This window comes from Coregonus lavaretus (genome assembly GCF_964263955.1).
Source record: "Coregonus lavaretus genome assembly, chromosome: 13".
Lineage (NCBI taxonomy): Eukaryota > Metazoa > Chordata > Actinopteri > Salmoniformes > Salmonidae > Coregonus > Coregonus lavaretus.
The window spans coordinates 35599900-35619833 of record NC_140000.1 but is presented as its reverse complement, the minus strand read 5'-3'; the positions used below and the strand labels follow the sequence as shown (position 1 = coordinate 35619833).

The 19934-nt window shown below is 43.5% G+C and overlaps 1 pseudogene across 1 annotated transcript in view; it reads right to left on the bottom strand.

Moving 5' to 3' along the window:
• LOC311140023 (discoidin, CUB and LCCL domain-containing protein 2-like) overlaps window positions 1-19934 on the bottom strand; it is a 47406-nt pseudogene that overhangs the window by 18428 nt on the left and 9044 nt on the right. Inside the window, exons 2-8 of the transcript in view lie at window positions 16435-16594; window positions 13803-13828; window positions 11283-11433; window positions 10142-10386; window positions 9749-9909; window positions 397-469; window positions 55-172 (exon numbers count right to left, since the gene is read on the bottom strand). The product of the transcript in view is annotated as a discoidin, CUB and LCCL domain-containing protein 2-like (transcript). The remainder of the gene's footprint in view (window positions 1-54; window positions 173-396; window positions 470-9748; window positions 9910-10141; window positions 10387-11282; window positions 11434-13802; window positions 13829-16434; window positions 16595-19934) is intronic.

The window sequence follows — 19934 nt, the reverse complement described above, 5'->3', positions numbered from 1 at the left end:
ATATGCATCCCTTCCTCCCAAACCCCTTTCAATATGATGTGGATGGAAACATACATCTTGGACAGAATGCCGTTGGCAAAGCTGGACTCATCCCACGGGTCACAGTGATCTGTCCTCCTACGTTGTCTGACACCACCCCGGCATGGACCGCAGCTTTGCACAACACTGACGTCTGGGTGAGGTGAGGGAATGTGTGTGTGTGTTTGTGAGAGAAAGAGAGAGAGAGAGAGAGATTGAGAGAGAGAATGAGAGAAAGAGAGAGAGAACAAATAGTTTCAATAAACGTTTGCATCTCTCCACTGTTAAGCCTTCCTCAAGTGAACATTGCAACCGATGTCATTATCACAAGGCTGAGTTGATGAGGGAGTGAAACTGGAGCTGAGGCAGTATACTCACATCTCTGTAACCCTGCTCAGAGTGACCACAGATGTCCCCTGTCACATCCTTACACCCAGCAGTACAGTACACACTGGAGAAGAGGAGTCACATATCTCAGAGGTCCACCATTTCACAAACAGTTTCTCTATATCCATACCTTAATAATTCCTCAACAAGCCTGTATCAAATGTTATTTGCCACATGCGCCGAATACAACAGGTGTAGACCTTATAGTGAAATGCTTACAAGCCCTTAACCAACAATGCAGTTTTAAGAAAAATAAGTGTTAAGTAAAAAATAGATAAGTAAAAAATAATTAAAGAGCAGCAGTAAAATAAAATAACAGTAGGGAGGCTATATACAGGGGGTGCAGGTACAGAGTCAATGTGCGGGGGCACCGGTTAGTTGAGGTGATTGAGGTAATATGTACATGTGGGTAGAGTTATTGTGACATAATAATGGCGTAGCAGTGCGGTCGTGTTTTTTTTCTGTGTCCTAGTGTAAATAGCCAGTTTCTAGTTTTTTTGTCTATTTTGTATATATTTCTCAATTTTACTTTTCATTCTTTAACTAAATATACTTTCCTGCAACCCGCCTCACCCAACGTGGAAAGGATTCTATTATTTCTTTATAACTTTTATCAAGAACCTTGAAGAATGGTGAAGAGGCTGAAACTAGTCTAGCTGCAACTGAATGGCTACTTGCTATTAGCCACCGTTAGCGTCTTCACCATTGTCCGTGGCACTACCCACCAGCCAGCTCTAGCTCTAGCCTGGACAATTCGTCGGCCAGTCTGCACAGCGTGCTATCGACCCAGAGCATATCGGACTTTCTGCCGGAATCACTGGACCCTAGCGCCGGATCATCGCAACCAGCTAGCTGCAACCTGTTGTTGGCTAATTACTATTGCCCCTTAGCAGCACCAGTTAGCCTTGAGCTAGCCTCGAGCCAGGCCCATCTCCCGGCTATCTACCTCTCTTTCAACCGGACGGGACCTCCTAGTGTTGACACTGAGCCCCGCCGATCCAACACGACTGGTTTGCCGACAAAATCGTCTGATGTGGTTTCAACAGGCTTCCCGTTACGACGTCGACCACGAAGATCCATCTGCTAGCCCCGGCCCGCTAGCACACGCAAACTACAACTGTGCTTCCTACCCAATTTGAACTGCTCTCGGACTCACATATTGCTGTTCGCTGGACCTTATGATCACTCAGCTGCACAGCTGATGCCTGCTGGACTGTTCCTTTACACGGTACCCTGTCCTGTTTATTCTGTTTAGCCTCAGCCCAAAGTTTACCAGTTGTTGTCTTAGCTCTCTCTAATAACACCTGTGATTGCTTTATGCCTCTCTCCCATGTCAATATGCCTTGTCTATTGCTGTTTGGGTTAGTTCTTATTATACAATTTCACTGTAGAACCCCAAGTCCCTCTCAAACTGCCTCAAATAGTTCCTTTGTTCCACCCCCCATACACGCCGAGACCGGCTCAATCGGTGCCTCCAGTGATGCTATCTCTTTCATTGTTACCCAACGCTTAGGTTTACCTCAACTGTACTCATATCCTTCCATATCCTTTTCTGTACATAATGCCCTGAATCTTTTCTACAACGCCCGGAAATCTGCCCCCTTTATTCTCTGTACCCAACGCACTAGAAAACCAGTTCTTAAAGCCTTTAGTGGTATCATTATTCTACTCCTCCTCTGTTCCTCTGGTGATGTAGAGGCTAACCCAGGCCCTGCAGCCCCCAGTATCACTCCTACTCCCCAGGAGCTATCATTTGTTGACTTCTGTAACCGTAAAAGCCTTGGTTTTCTGCACGTAAATATCAGAAGCCTCCTTCCTACGTTTGAGTTATTCACTGCGTTAGCACACTCCGCCAACCCTGATGTTCTAGCAGTGTCTGAATCCTGGCTTAGGAAGGCCACCAAAAATTCTGAAATTTCCATCCCCAACTATAAAATGTTCTGTCTAGATAGAACTGCCAAAGGGGGTGGAGTTGCAATCTACTGTAGAGATAGCCCGCAGAGCTCTATCATACTATCCAGGTCTGTGCCCAAACAGTTTGAGCTTCTACTTCTAAAAATCCACCTTTCCAGAAATAAGTCTCTCACTGTTGCCGCTTGCTACAGACCCCCCTCAGCCCCCAGCTGTGCCCTGGACACCATATGTGAACTGATTGCCCCCCATTTATCCTCAGAGTTCGTACTGCTTGGTGACCTAAATTGGGAGATGCTTAACACCCCGGCCATCCTACAATCCAAACTACATGCCCTCAATCTCACACAAATTATCAACGAACCTACCAGGTACAACCCTAAATCCGTAAACATGGGTACCCTCATAGATATCATCCTGACTAACTTACCCTCTAAATACACCTCCGCTGTCTTCAACCAGGATCTCAGCGATCACTGCCTTATTGCCTGCGTCTGTAACAGGTCCGCGGTCAAACAACCACCCCTCATCACTGTCAAATGCTCCCTAAAACACTTCAGCGAGCAGGCCTTCCTAATTGACCTGGCCCAGGTATCCTGGATGGATATAGATCTCATTCCGTCAGTAGAGGATGCCTGGTTGTTCTTTAAAAGTAATTTCCTCTCAATCTTAAATAAACATGCCCCATTCAAAAAATACAGAACTAAGAACAGATATAGCCCCTGGTTCTCCTCGGACTTGACTGCCCTTGACCAGCACAAAAACATCCTGTGGCGTACTGCATTAGCATCAAATAGCCCCCGCGATATGCAACTTTTCAGGGAAGTTAGGAACCAATATACACAAGCAGTTAGGAAAGCAAAGGCTAACTTTTTCAAACAGAAATTTGCATCCTGTAGCACTAACTCCAAAAAGTTTTGGGACACTGTAAAGTCCATGGAGAATAAGAGCACTTCCTCCCAGCTGCCCACTGCACTGAGGCTAGGAAACACTATCACCACCGATAAATCTACAATAATCGAGAATTTCAACAAGCATTTTGCTACGGCTGGCCATGCTTTCCACCTGGCTACCACTACCCCGGCCACCAGCTCTGCACCCTCCGCTTCAACTTGCCCATGCCCCCCCTGCTTCTCCTTCACACAAATTCAGACAGCTGATGTTCTGAAAGAGCTGCAAAATCTGGACCCCTACAAATCATCTGGGCTAGACAATCTGGACCCTTTCTTTCTAAAACTAGCCGCCGAAATTGTCGCAACCCCTATTACTAGCCTGTTCAACCTCTCTTTGGTAACGTCTGAGATCCCCAGAGATTGGAAAGCTGCTGCGGTCATCCCCCTCTTCAAAGGGGGTGACACTCTAGATCCAAACTGTTACAGACCTAAATCCATCCTGCCCTGCCTTTCGAAAGTTTTTGAAAGCCAAGTTAACAAACAGATCACCGACCATTTCGAATCCCACCGTACCTTCTCCGCTATGCAATCCGGTTTCCGAGCTGGTCATGGGTGCACTTCAGCCACGCTCAAGGTCCTAAACGATATTATAACCGCGATCGATAATAGACAGTACTGTGCAGCCGTCTTCATCGACCTGGCCAAGGCTTTCGACTCTGTCAACCACCGCATTCTTATTGGCAGACTAAATAGCCTTGGTTTCTCAAATGACTGCCTCGCCTGGTTCACCAACTACTTCTCAGATAGAGTTCAATGTGTCAAATCGGAGGGCCTGTTGTCTGGACCTATGGCAGTCTCTATGGGGGTACCACAGGGTTAAATTCTTGGGCCGACTCTTTTCTCTGTGTATATCAATGATGTCGCTCTTGCTGCTGGTGACTCTCAGATCCACCTCTACGCAGACGACACCATTTTGTATACATCTGGCCCTTCATTGGACACTGTGTTAACAAACCTCCAAACGAGCTTCAATGCCATACAACACTCCTTCAGTAGCCTCCAACTGCTCTTTAACACTAGTAAAACTAAATGAATGCTCTTCAATCGAACGCTGCTGGCACCCGCCCACCCGACTAGAATCACTACTCTCGACGGGTCTGACCTAGAGTATGTGGACAACTACAAATACCTAGGTGTCTGGTTAGACTGTAACTCTCCTTCCAGACCCACATTAAGAATCTCCAATCCAAAGTTAAATATAGAATCGGTTTGCTATTTCGCAACAAAGCCTCCTTCACTCATGCTGCCAAACATGCCCTCGTAAAACGGACTATCCTACCGATCCTTGACTTCGGCGATGTCATTTACAAAATAGCCTCCAACACTCTACTCAGCAAATTGGATGTAGTCTATCACAGTGCCATCCGTTTTGTCTCCAAAGCCCCATATACTACCCACCACTGTGACCTGTACGCTCTTGTTGGCTGGTCCTCACTACATATTCGTCGCCAACCCACTGGCTCCAGGCCATCTATAAATCACTGCTAGGCAAATCCCCGCCTTATCTTAGCTCATTGATCACCATAGCAACACCCACCCGTAGTATGCGCTCCAGCAGGTATATCTCACTGGTCATCCCCAAAGCCAACACCTCCTTTGGCCGCCATTCCTTCCAGTTCTCTGCTGCCAATGACTGGAACAAATTGCAAAAATCTCTGAAGCTGGAGACTCTTATCTCCCTCACTAACTTTAAGCATCAGTTGTCAGAGCACCTTACCGATCACTGCACCTATACACAGCCCATCTGAAATTAGCCCACCCAACTACCTCATCCCCATATTGTTATTTATTTTGCTCATTTGCACACCAGTATCTCTATTTGCACATCATCTCTTGCACATCTATCACTCCAGTGTTAATACTAATTGTAATTATTTTGTACTATAGCCTATTTATTGCCTTATCTCCATAACTTGCTACATTTGCACACACTGTATATATATTTTCTGTTGTATTTTTTTACTTTATGTTTTGTTTTACCCCATATGTAACTCTGTGTTGTTGTTTTTATCACACTGCTTTGCTTTATCTTGGCCAGGTCGCAGTTGTAAATGAGAACTTGTTCTCAACTGGCTTACCTGGTTAAATAAAGGTGAAATAAAAATAAAAATAAAAATAATAAACAGAGTAGCAGCAGCGTAAAAGAGGGGGTGGGGTGGGGGGTGGGGGGGACAATGCAAATAGTCCGGGTAGCCATGATTAGCTGTTCAGGAGTCTTATGGCTTGGGGGTAGAAGCTGTTAAGAAGCCTTTTGGACCTAGACTTGGCACTCCTGTACTGCTTGCCGTGCGGTAGCAGAGAGAACAGTCTATGACTAAATTTGGTTCACAGCAAAAACAACGCTGAGAAGTGACTACTGAAATAGCCAGAGTTGTCCACTTACCTAAACTGCTGAGAGATAAAATGTGTTCCTCTCTGTTGACACGAAATGAGACCTGGGATTGAATTCAAATGGAATATGGGTTTGTAAACAAACAAAACTAAAAACATCTGTCCACTCTTGAGGATAATTCTAAGGAACTTCGCAATGGACGGGTGTGTAACACAAACAGACAGGCACACACATACACACACATATACAGATACGTATACAGAAGCACATACAGTATACACACACACATGCACGCACACACGCATGAACGTACAGGGGACTTGTGATTGTTACTGCAGGTGTGACTAAGTCTTTTGTCATCTGTGACTTAACTCACAGAGCAGAGAGAATGCCTCTGTCTGGAGCCAGTGCAATTTGTGGCACTGGCTCCAGACATAGCTGCATTTCATAAACAACTGAGTAAATAACAGGAAAGAGGGATATACAAACCACTTTAGCTCAAATTGGAGAAAAAAACTCTTTACAAGTACATTATTTGTGGCTGTAAATTAGGTAAAAGGTCCATTTATGACCCCAAAAAAGATCAGTGCACACATTGGTTCTATCGCTAATTCTACTTTCAATGAGGCAACAATGTCCAGTCAAAACATCTCCTTCTTTTGGGAATGATTTTCACAAGTATGTCGTACATCTTTACAATTTGAAGCACAAAAATCTAAAAAGATAATCAAAAAGGCTCGTGTTTCAAAACTCTAAGCACATTTTCAATTGACTGAGTACAACAGATACATTCACAAAGTCACTTGTTTACTGCACCAAATCACTCATTTAGTTTGGATACATATTCAATCTAAGTACTGCATCTGCTTTTCAAAATGCAATATTCACTTTACATTTATTTTGCAGGTTTTCCTACTTACAAAGCATGTAGAGGTCTGTAATTTTTATCATAGGTACACTTCAACTGCGAGAGACGGAATCTAAAACAAAAATCCAGAAAATCACATTGTATGATTTTTAAGTAATTAACATTTGACATTTACATTTTAGTCATTTAGCAGACACTCTTATCCAGAGCGACTTACAGTTAGTGAGTGCATACATAATTTTTTTATTTTTCATACTGGCCCCCTGTGGGAATCGAACCCACAATCCTGGCGTTGCAAACGCCATGCTCTACCAACTGAGCTACATCCCTGCCGGCCATTCCCTCCCCTACCCTGGATGACGCTGGGCCAATTGTGCGCCGCCCCATGGGTCTCCCGGTCGCGGCCGGCTACGACAGAGCCTGGATTCAAACCAGGATCTCTAGTGGCACAGCTAGCACTGCGATGCAGTGCCTTAGACCACTGCGCCACTTGCATGACATAAGTATTTGATACATCAGAAAAGCAGAACTTAATATTTGGTACAGAAACCTTTGTTTGCAATTACAGAGATCATATGTTTCCTGTAGGTCTTGACCAGGTTTGCACACACTGCAGCAGGGATTTTGGCCCACTCCTCCATACAGACCTTCTCCAGATCCTTCAGGTTTCGGGGCTGTCGCTGGGCAATACGGACTTTCAGCTCCCTCCAAAGATTTTCTATTGGGTTCAGGTCTGGAGACTGGCTAGGCCACTCCAGGACCTTGAGATGCTTCTTACGGAGCCACTCCTTAGTTGCCCTGGCTGTGTGTTTCGGGTCGTTGTCATGCTGGAAGACCTAGCCACGACCCATCTTCAATGCTCTTACTGAGGGAAGGAGGTTGTTGGCCAAGATCTCGCGATAAATGGCCCCATCCATCCTTTCCTCAATACGGTGCAGTCGTCCTGTCCCCTTTGCAGAAAAGCATCCCCAAAGAATGATGTTTCCACCTCCATGCTTCACGGTTGGGATGGTGTTCTTGGGGTTGTACTCATCCTTCTTCTTCCTCCAAACACGGCGAGTGGAGTTTAGACCAAAAAGCTTTATTTTTGTCTCATCAGACAACATGACCTTCTCCCATTCCTCCTCATTGGCAAACTTCAGACGGGCCTGGACATGCGCTGGCTTGAGCAGGGGGACCTTGCGTGCGCTGCAGGATTTTAATCCATGACGGCGTAGTGTGTTACTAATGGTTTTCTTTGAGACTGTGGTCCCAGCTCTCTTCAGGTCATTGACCAGGTCCTGCCGTGTAGTTCTGGGCTGATCCCTCACCTTCCTCACGATCATTGATGCCCCACGAGGTGAGATCTTGCATGGAGCCCCAGACCGAGGGTGATTGACCGTCATCTTGAACTTCTTCCATTTTCTAATAATTGCGCCAACAGTTGTTGCCTTCTCACCAAGCTGCTTGCCTATTGTCCTGTAGCCCATCCCAGCCTTGTGCAGGTCTACAATTTTATCCCTGATGTCCTTACACAGCTCTCTGGTCTTGGCCATTGTGGAGAGGTTGGAGTCTGTTTGATTGAGTGTGTGGACAGGTGTCTTTTATACAGGTAACGAGTTCAAACAGGTGCAGTTAATACAGGTAATGAGTGGAGAACAGGAGGGCTTCTTAAAGAAAAACTAACAGGTCTGTGAGAGCCGGAATTCTTACTGGTTGGTAGGTGATCAAATACTTATGTCATGCAATAAAATGCAAATTAATTACTTAAAAATCATACAATGTGATTTTCTGGATTTTTGTTTTAGATTCCGTCTCTCACAGTTGAAGTGTACATATGATAAAAATGACAGACCTCTACATTCTTTGTAAGTAGGAAAACCTGCAAAATCGGCAGTGTATCAAATACTTGTTCTCCCCCCTGTATGGCAAATAGGAGTGGTAATATCGTCCGCTATTATCCTCAGTAATTTTACATACAAGTTGACAGATCCCGGTGGCTTGTCATTGTTGATAGACAACAATACTTTTTTCACCTCTTCCACACTCACTTTACGGAATTCAAAGTTACAATGCTTGTCTTTCATAATTTGGTCAGATATACTTGGATGTGTAGTGTCAACGTTTGTTGCTGGCATGTCATGCCTAATTTTGCTAATCTTGCCAATGAAAAAAATCATTAAAGTTGTTGGCAATATCAGTCGGTTTTTGTGATGATTCAATGAATGATGGAGCTGAGTCTGCCTTTTTGCCCAAAACTTCATTTAACAATCACTAATCAAAACTGATAACTACTGAACCAAAATGATGTATTGCCTTGTTAACGTATATAGTTTGATAACTGCTGAACACTGAAAAATATATATTTGTACCTCATAAATATATACATTTTACATCAATTTATGTTGGAAGGTAAAACCAAATCATATATGGATGTGGCTGTAAATACTACATTATCATTCTCCATCAGCCAGTGTGCTTCAATACGTAGGACAAAGTGCAAATAGTCACACTATGTGCTACCATTTGGAATTATACTGTAGTGTACAATGCACTGCTGAAATACCTGGGTTGTATATAACAATATATTATACTCATTTTCTGAATTTCATTGATAAGCTGATGAATTTCAAGCAGAGTGATCTTGTACAATGTTGCATGGGGCAGAAATGACATACAACACATTTTTAAAGTAGCCAACTGCTTTACAATACCTCTATTTCTGATGATTTGTCCTAAGTATGTGTCACACCAGCCTTCGCTTTGGCTCCCCCTCCTGTCCAGCTCAGGCGTTCGGCGTCGCCGGCCTTCTAGCTGCTGCCGAACCTGCTGCTGGCAAACGCTCTTCACTCATCAACCCCGGACTTGTCTCATCATCATTACACACACTTGGTTCCAATCCCCACTCTATCACTGTATATATACTCCCTCTGTCATTTGTCTTTGTCGGTCATTGTATATGTTGCTTGTTTTCCTGAGAGGGATCTCTCCTACTATTTCCTGAGTACTTTATATCTTGCACTGTGGGTTTCGTCCCGCTTTAATAAATTCAGTAGTTCTAAACCTGCGACTGCCACCTGCCTACTCCTCTCTACACTTGTGACAGAATGACCGACCCAAGAAAACAGGAGGCAGCAGGACATCTCCACCTCTCCTCTGTAGGAGTGAACGACTTGTGCCTGGAGCACCTTGGGACTGCCATGGACAATGTGATCCGGACCGTACGCCAACTGCAGGCTACACCTCCACCTTCCCAGCTCCTCACGGTCGTTCCAGCCACGCCACCACCATCTACATCACCCGGTCCGATCAGCAACGTCCACCTGCCCCTCCTGGAGCGGTTTTACGGCACCCCAGCTCTCTGTAGGAGGTTTCTCCTGCAGTGTGACCTCCACCTTGCACATCATGGCCTTGGTGATTTCAGTGCTGACAGGCCGGGCTCTGGAGTGGGCGCACGCCATCTGGGAGAGGGACGGTCCAGAAGTACAGTCCTATGAGCGCTTCACTAAACTCTTCCATGCCGTTTTCGACCACCCAACAGAGGGCCGAGAGGGAGGTGAGCGTCTCCTCCATCTGCGCCAGGGGTCCAGGACAGCATCTGAGTACGCTCTGGATTTCTGGACAGTGGCTACTTCCACTGGCTGGAACGACCAGGCCCTGTTGATGGTTTTCCGCAGCGGGCTACAGGCGGACGTCCAGACCGAGCTGGCCTGTCGCGATGAGGACCTCACGCTGGACCAGCTCATCGTCATGGCCATCCGCCTGGATAATCTCCGCCCGTCGTCGCCATCGCAGGGGTTCGGGTCTCTCCCAGGAACCTCCAGCGAGACTGAGCCCATGGAGGTGTGCACGATGCACCTTCCCCCAGAGGAACATCAACGCCGCCGTCAACAGGGTCTCTGCTCCTACTGCGGGGAGTCGGACCACCCCTGGAACACCTGTCACAGAAGGAGAACCAGGTGAGGAAGCGACAGGCCGGGGAGCGCTCCTGCACCTTCCCAGGTAGGCGTGGATGTGCCTTGCTCCTCTCTGTCCACCCAGCTCATTCCCAGACTATCCTGGTTCCCCACTGAGTCCTGCCCTAGTGGACTCAGGTGCTGCGGGTAATTTCCTAGACCGGTCAGTGGCCTTATCATTACGCATTCCTCTAGTCCCGTTACAACCCCCTATCCCAGTCCATGCCCTAGACAACTAGGAACAGGACTGGTGAGCCAGACCACGATTCCCATTTCACTCACAGTTGATTACAACCTCCATGAACGCATCACGTTCCTCATCTTAGACTCTCCTGCACACCCCTGGTTACAGTTGCATAACCCCAGCATATCGTGGACAGAGAGGTGGTTGTTGGGTTGGTCACAGGAGTGTCAGAGGAGGTCTCTCTGTGTCTATCTGTGCCACCTTCGTGGAAAGTCCGGACCAGGCCACCCACGTCCCTATCCCGGAGAAATACCGGGACGTACAGGTGGATTTTTCAAAGGCTCGTGCCACATGCCTGCCCATTCATCACCCATGGGACTGCACTATCGACCTACTGCCTGGTTCTACCCTCCTGCGGGGGCACATCTACCCTCTCTTACATGCAGAGACTGAAGCCATGGAGGTCTACATCCAGGAGGCCCAAGGATTCCTTTTTCGTGAAGAAGAGCTCCCTGTCAATTACCGTATCTCACCCTCATATAATGTATCTCTCCTCAGGCCGGTGGCAGCTGGTCCCCTGGCTACTGCTGGACCCCATGACGCACCTCCCCCTCCCTTGGACGTTGAGGGAGCCCCGGCGTACTCCGTCCGCAGCCTGGTGGACTCAAGGCATCGTGGGGGGTCTCTCCAGTACCTGGTCGACTGGGAGGGGTACGGTCACGAAGAGCGGTGCTGGGTTCCGGCGCGGGACGTCCTGGACCGTTATCTAATTCGGGATTTCCACAGGCGTCGTCCTGCCCGACCCGCACCGCGTCTCCGGGGTCGTCCCCAAGGTCGGTGGCGCCCTGCCTCGGGGGGGTGGGGGTACTGTCACACCAGCCTTCGCTTTGGCACCCCCTCCTGTCCAGCTCAGTCGTTCGGCGTCACCAGCCTATTAGCTGCTACCGAACCTGCTGCTAACGCCCTTCACTCATCAACCCCGGACTTGTCTCGTCATCATTACACACACCTGGTTCCAGTCCCCACTCTATCACTGTATATATACAGTGCTATGAAAAAGTATTTGCCCCCTTCCTAATTTTCTCTACTTTTGCATATTTGTGATACTGAATGTTATCAGATCTTCAACCAAAACCTAATATTAGATAAAGGGAACATAAGTGAACAAATAACACAACAATTACATATTTATTTCATTTATTTCATAAACAAAGTTATGCAACACCCAATTCCCCTGTGTGAAAAAGTAATTGCCCCCTTACACTCAATAACTGGTTGTGCCACCTTTAGCTGCAATGACTCCAACCAAATGCTTCCTGTAGTTGTTGATCAGTCTCTCACGTCACTGTGGAGGAATTTTGGCCCACTCTTCCATGCAAAACTGCTTTAACTCAGTGACGTGTGGGTTTTCAAGCATGAACTGCTCGTTTCAAGTCCTGCCACAACATCTCAATCGGGATTAGGTCTGGATTTTGACTAGGCCATTCCAAAACGTCCAATTTGTTGCTTTTTAGCCATTTTCATGTAGACTTGATTGTGTGTTTTGGATCATTGTCTTGCTGCATGACCCAGCTGTGCTTCAGCTTCAGCTCACAGACGGATGGTCTGACATTCTCCTGTAGAATTCTCTGATACAGAGCAGAATTCATGGTTCCTTCTATTAAGGCAAGTCGTCCAGGTCCTGAGGCAGCAAAGCATCCCCAAACCATCACACCACCACCACCATGCTTGACCTTTGGTATGATGTTCTTACTGTGGAATGCAGAGTTTGGTTTTCACCAGGCATAATGGGACCCATCTCGTCCAAAAAGTTGACTCAAGTTTGCCAAAAAGCACCTGGATGATCATCAAGACTCTTGGAAGAACGTTCTATGGACAGATGATTCAAAAGTATAACTTTTTGGACTACATGGTTCCAGTAATGCCTGGCGAAAACCAAATGGCCTAGTCAAAGTCCAGACCTAATCCCAATTGAGATGTTGTGGCAGGACTTGAAACGAGCAGTTCATGCTTGAAAACCCACACGTCACTCAGTTAAAGCAGTTCTGCATGGAAGAGTGGGCCAAAATTCCTCCACAGCGACGTGAGAGACTGATCAACATCTACAGGAAGCATTTGGTTGGAGTCATTGCAGCTAAAGGTGGCACAACCAGTTATTGAGTGTAAGGGGGCAATTACTTTTTCACACAGGGGAATTGGGTGTTGCATAACTTTGTTTATGAAATAAATATGTAATTGTTGTGTTATTTGTCCACTTATGTTCACTTTATCTAATATTAGGTTTTGGTTGAAGATCTGATAACATTCAGTATCACAAATATGCAAAAGTAGAGAAAATTAGAGAGGGGGCAAATACTTTTTCATAGCACTGTATATACTCCCTCTGTCATTTGTCTTTGTCGGTCATTGTATATGTTGCTTGTTTTCCTGAGAGGGATCTCTCCTACTATTTCCTGAGTACTTTATATTTTGCACTGTGGGTTTCGTCCCACTTTAAGCTATGGTGCGTTAATAAATTCAGTTGTTCTAAACCTGCGACTGCCTACTCCTCTCTACACTTGTGACAGTATGTACTGTATAAGGATAATTAAACTGTAAGACTGTTTCTCAAGATGCTCACAACCTGCCATTGGATATAAATTATATACAAAAATGCATGTCAAGTTGTAGTGAAATACTGTATGGAAAATTATATTTACCATCTACTATTGTTTCTATTCGGCACTTCAAAAAGAACAGTTTTGAAATGTGTAATTTGTATTTTTGCTATTGGATTAAATGGTAGTTAAAATGACTAAATTATTAGTCTATCATTATCTGATGTATTGGTGACTAAACTTAAATGTTCTCATGGTATTTCATGGAAAACCTTGATTTAGCATGAATCACTCAGGGGTGAAAGATGTGTAAAACCCCAATGAATGCACAATCAAAGGTTCTAAACATAAGATAGGGGGCATTACAAGTGTTATCAGTTTAGAGTTTTGTTCTTAAGAGTTTTGAAAATATGCCACTTACATCTGAAAAATGTGCCAAAGAGATTGAAAAAAACTGCAATAATAACCTATTGTAGTACTGTAGTATCACAAACAATGATATCTCGTTTTGCTAAACAACACATTTCACCAGATGTCCAGTCCAGTGCATCTGTTTGTGAGATCCTCTCAACGGCCACCACCAGCCATGGGTTTGAGAGTGGGTTGGCAACCGTTACCGTGTTGCTGCTTTGACTAAGCTGGCCTGAGGAGGAGGAGTGAACACCCACTCAGAGTGGCAGTCTAAAGCCTTGAGGCCTCTTCATTCAGCCCAGGAGAAGGGTCCTTACTCTCCTGCCTACTGAGCAATCACCCTGGATGCTTAGATAGGGAAAGGAGCTGCATTCCAATAAACACACACACCAATACACACTCACAAGGCACTCCAACACACATACAAACATTAGCGTACAAATTTCATTGCAGTAAACGTGTGTGCACACATACATTAAACTGACTTCATGCCTGTGACTCCATCAACTCTAATGCTGGACTTGAATGCAGTTGGGTATGAAATTAGAGAGGGGGCAAACGTGGTCCTCTGTAGCTCAGCTGGTAGAGCACGGCGCTTGTAACGCCAAGGTAGTGGGTTTGATCCCCGGGACCACCCATACACCAAAAAAAATTTATGCACGCATGACTGTAAGTCGCTTTGGATAAAAGCGTCTGCTAAATGGCATATTATATTATTTATATTATAAATTACAGCATGTTTCCAGTCTCTTTGACACCTCAGTAATGCCTGTTTATGCCTTTCAACTTGCTTAGCAGCACTTTGGGGTTACCAGTGATGTAGGTGATGAGCAGAAAAACAACAATTATGATCACAGTGGGTGCTCTTCAGCACTGTTTACATCAATGTTCCTGACTCAGGGGCACTGTAAAAAAGACATATTAACCAATTGCTTAGTCAGCGTCAAATGGACAAGAATTTGAGCTAATGTGTAAAAATGTGTTCACTCAAACTCTGCTCAAAGTGAGTGAATTTGAAAAAGCTTGTTGAGTAAAATTACAAATTCATGTTTGCCTTTGGAAGGCAACACTGTATGTTGGTTCAGCTACTGTATATGCCCAAATGTTGAGAAAACTCACAATTCTATTGCAGCTGGTTGCCTTACAATTATAGGTTGACAAACAAGCTTGTTGAGTAAAATTACAAATGTATGTTTGCTCAAAACCACTCTCATTTGCATTTGACATTTTAGTAATTTAGCAGACACTCTTATCCAGTGCGAATTACAGTAGTACATTTTCATACTTTTTCGTACTGTACTTTTTCTTACTTTTTCGTCCCATCATTATCATATTTCCCAGCATGCTCTATTGCAGCTTGATTTTCAGAATTGTTTGTTTCAATACCTGTATTTCTGCATGTACATTGATTTCTACACAAACACAAATAGCATCTTCACTCTGGCTGGGTTCCAATAGGAATTACACATCACTTTGCAAGCCAGCATAATGTGACTTGCAGGCTTGATGTGGCGTGTAAACCATGAGTTTCAGACCACTGAGTTAGGGCGTAACTAGGCCTTCAAAGAAAGGCCTTATGAAATGTATTGTCATAAAGAGTTACATTTTACACTGGGAAAATATGCCAAGAAGGTAGAATAAATTCTGAAGTTGAATTGTATGTTCACTCAACCTATAATTCAATGTTGAGTGAACATACAATTAAACTTGAGAATGTATGTTGGTTCAGCTATATGCTGAGCAATGTTGAGCAAACACAATCCTATTGCTGCCGGTTGCCTGACAATTGTACGTTGAATCAATTTTTATTTTATTTTTTACAGTGTGGGTCATTGCTTTCACTGAGAAAGTTCCACAGCAGAGCTACTGTACACATGGGAAAATAATATCTTATCATCAGCATTCTGTGTGTAATGTGATTGTTGATAATAATAATAATATGCCATTTAGCAGATGCTTTTATCCAAAGCGACTTACAGTCATGTGTGCATAAATGTTTACGTATGGGTGGTCCCGGGGATCGAAGCCAATACCTTGGCGAACAAACAAAACCAAACCTGGGCCCACCTGCGAAACAAACACACCACATTCATCCCCTCTGCCTAAAATATCAGCACACACATGACTAGAGCTGGAAGCCTGGAGGCAGGGCAGCCTGGCTTTACACGCTAGGCTAGTGTGTGGTCTCCTAGTCATGTTTGTGTAGTGCTGCAGACCATCCATGCTTGTGTGAACAAATGACATGGAGTGAGCTCCAGAACAGCATGAAGTTGCCCCTGTGGAATCCGCTAATAAAAACAATATAATAAGCAGGGTAACTGAATAGTTACATACAGCCTCTGGAACTGTCCTCTAATATCTAGGAATGACGTCATACCCTTGTGCCCGCAAGTTATGGCTGGATGCACCATTGTGGTGTAGAATTGGCAGAGATTCATTGGCAGTGAAATTGTGTTCATGTGCTCTCTGCCTTTGCAATGGAATTGAGGCTACACTGTATGGCTTTTACTAGTAACAAAGAGTGGTTTTGAATTTACATTTACATTTTAGTCATTTAGCAGACGCTCTTATCCACAGCGACTTACAGTTAGTGAGTGCATACAATTTTTTTTTTTCATACTAAATGAACTACATAACAAATGAGACAGATCAAGAGGTCCATCAGAAGTGGGTGGATTTGTCTTAATGACAAGCATTCATTCAGTCAGTCAGAACTTGAGTGAGAATTCTAAATCTCACTATGAAAATAGTTTGTCAATAGCAGATACAGTAAATTCCTTGTAAAAGTAGAGACAAGCCAGTCAGGTCAGTGGCCCAGTGTGCACTGGAGAGTCTTACCCAGGCTGGGAGCTCCGTTGTTGGATGTGATGGTGAGGGAGCCATTCCTGCAGCCCGGACTCCTTTCCACGTCAAAGTCCCCAAAGAGGAGGTGTAGTGTACGTCCCTTTGGCACTCGCAGTCTCCACTTACACCAGGAATCAACAGGGTGTGTGTAGCCCTCAGCCAACAAAAAAGAGATTACATAGAAAGTGATGATAATATCTTCAATAAAGTAAGCACCACACAACATTAAAATGACATGAAGATAATCTGTGAATATGCTCATGTATGTAGGCAATTCATGTCAGTTTACAGTCCCAACTAAATTCCATAACTTTTATTATATTTATATAATAGCCTACAATTTATAGTTATTTGAAAATTATCCAGTCAAGCCTCAGTAATTATCTCAATAAAAATATAATAATCGATTCATAAAAAAGATAGCTAGTCTAATATAGTATATTTGGTTGTCTATTGCTCTTATACTATTCTATACATTGACGAGGACATATACAAGGGAATAAATAGCTTACCCTCCTGTCCGTTCACAATTATAAACACGACACTAAAGATGATCCAAAAACTGCCAAAATAATTCACAGCATCTCTAATCTGTCCAGGCTTCAAGAACATGATTTCCACAGATAAAAGCAAGGAGCAATCCCTCAAACTCCGGGATAACACTTCTCAGTACTCTTCTGCAGAAATTACTAAATTACGAGGCATTGAATACTTACGATTGGGCACAGGGAGATGAAGTGAGATCTCATTGGCTTCCAGATGTGTCAATTAAATCACTTTAAGAATCGCTTTCCCAAATAAGGGTGGATTGGGTCTTGCTAGATGTGGACCCATAAATGCTGATCTAAGGTCAATATAACTTGTTATTTCTTGTCGATTGAGAGGGGTCCACAGGTCCTAGATCTGTGCTTAGTGACAACCACCCCCTATGGCTGGAAATGACTGGAGTTGTGCAAAATTCATTAGAGCAGGTGAGAATACATTCCCTACATTTTCTGAGTTTAATTGAGTGCTAAGATAAATAGATGGTTGAGCCCATAGCCTAATAAAACTATGTGCGCTCTATGCCTACTGTACACAATTGTTAAAGTTTGCCACCCTTTGGGACAACCAAACTTGGAGCATTGATTTCTACCTATTTATTATGGTAAATAATTTTACACGCTCAACAAACATCACTTATTGCATGCAACAACACTCCTTTAGTGGCCTAATGATGATCCGTGCTGTCAAATAAATAATTTGTCATTGTTGTGAGCTATTCTAATAATTTAGCCTTAACCTTTTCTAAACCATGCCATTATGTTGTGCTGAAGCAAGCCGTGCACTCCTAGTAGAGCAGTTTGACCGATTTACACATCGCGTGCGAACAAACCGCTTCTCGTGACAGTAGGACAGACGCTTCTCAGGCTAATGCTGGCTTCATTGCAGGAAGTGTAGCGAAGCAGCAGTACAGCGCATTCTCTGAGAACTCTCTGCAAGCAAAGGATGAATTCTCTGCAGTAAAACGGTAAGAAAAACACCGACTATTGAGTTAAAATAATATTTTATATTTTCTGGTGTGTTGTGTTTTCGATTGCCTACTCTGGAATGGTGTGTACTGTGTACACAATGGTTGGGTTGGACGCGTCGTCGCACTGTTGTTGGTGGTGTGCGTGCCGCCGCGCCAACATACGTCAGTTTGAGTGGATGAAGGAGGTAGAGAGGCACGCAAGTGCCCAAGTGGTTTATGTGCTTAAAATACTGGCTATAATATCTCTGAAACCTTCGTTGGTATTTTATAGTGGATCTACTTCAGATTTTCCTCATTTTTAAATAACTTGCTGTCTTTTTCTGATAGGGTTTAATTCCTTTTACCACTTCACATAAACCACGTTTCCATCCATAGTTTTTATCCCATATTAAAGACTCAATTAAAGGACTGTTTCTAATACTTTTCAGCAAACTCAATGGATTAATGTAGTACAACTACTCCACTATCTATGTTATGGATTGGAAGCATCTTTACTGTACCATTTTAATAATGCACCCCTCCAAACCTACCTACATCGCATACGTGATAATGCCATTTATCTTATATTGGAGACTCAATTAAAGGACTGTTTCAAATACTTTGTCAGCAAACTCAATGGATTAATGTTTTACAACTACTCCACTATCTATGTTATGGATTGGAAGCATCTTTACTGTACCATTTTGAAAATGCACCCCTCCAAACCTACTTACATCACATATGTATGTGATAATGGCATTTACTGTATCCCATATTAAAGACTCAATTAAAGGACTGTTTCTAATACTTTGTCAGCAAACTCACTGAATTAATGTAGTACAACTAATCTTCTATCAAGTTATGTTTTAGAAGCATTTTTACTGTACCATTTAGAAAATCCACTCCTCCAAATCTAATTACATCACATACACAATAATGGAATTTATCCCATATTAAATAATTAATTAAAGGACCTTTTCAAATACTTTGTCATCAAACTCAATGGATTAATGTAGTACAACTACTCCACTATCTATGTTATGATATAGAGTAATTTTTACTGTACCATTTTGAAAATGCACCTCTCCAAACTACCCATACACGATAATGGCATTTACAGTGCCTTCAGAAAGTTTTCATACACCTTGACTTATTCCACATTTTGTTGTTACAGCCTGAATTCAAAATGGATTAAATCAATTAAAAATCTCACCCATCTATACACAAGACCCCATAATGAAATAGTGAAAATATGTTTTTTTAGAAATGTTTGCACATTTATTGAAAATGAAATACAGAAATATCTAATTTACATAAGTATTCACACCCCTGAGTCAGTACTTTGTAGAAGCACCTTTGGCAGCGATTACAGCTGTGAGTCTTTCTGGATAAGTCTCTAAGAGCTTTCCACACCTGGATTGTGCAACATTTACCCATTATTCTTTAAAACATTCTTCAAGGTATGTCAAATTGGTTGTTGGTCATTGCCAGACAACCATTTTCAGGTTTTGCGATAGATTTTCAAGTAGATTTAAGTCAAAACTGTAACTCGGCCACTCAGGAACATTTATTGACTTCTTGGTAAACAACTCCAGTGTAGATTTGGCCTTGTGTTTTAGGTTATTGTCCTGCTGAAAGGTGAATTCATCTCCCAGTGTCTAGTGGAAAGCAGACTGAACCAAGTTTTCCTCTAGGATGTTGCCTGTGCTTAGCTCCATTCCGTTTCTTTTTTATCCTGAAAAACGACCCAATCCTTAACGATAACAAGCATACCCATAACATGATGCAGCCGCCACTATGCTTGAAAATATGGAGAGTGGTACTCAGTAATGTGTTTTATTGGATTTGCCCCAAACATAACACATTTTTTGCTGTATTACTTTAGTGCCTTGTTGCAAACAGGATTCATGTTTTGGAATAGTTTTATTCCGTACAGACTTTCTTTTTTTTACTCTGTCAATTAGGTTAGTATTGTGGAGTAACTATGATGTTGTGGATCCAT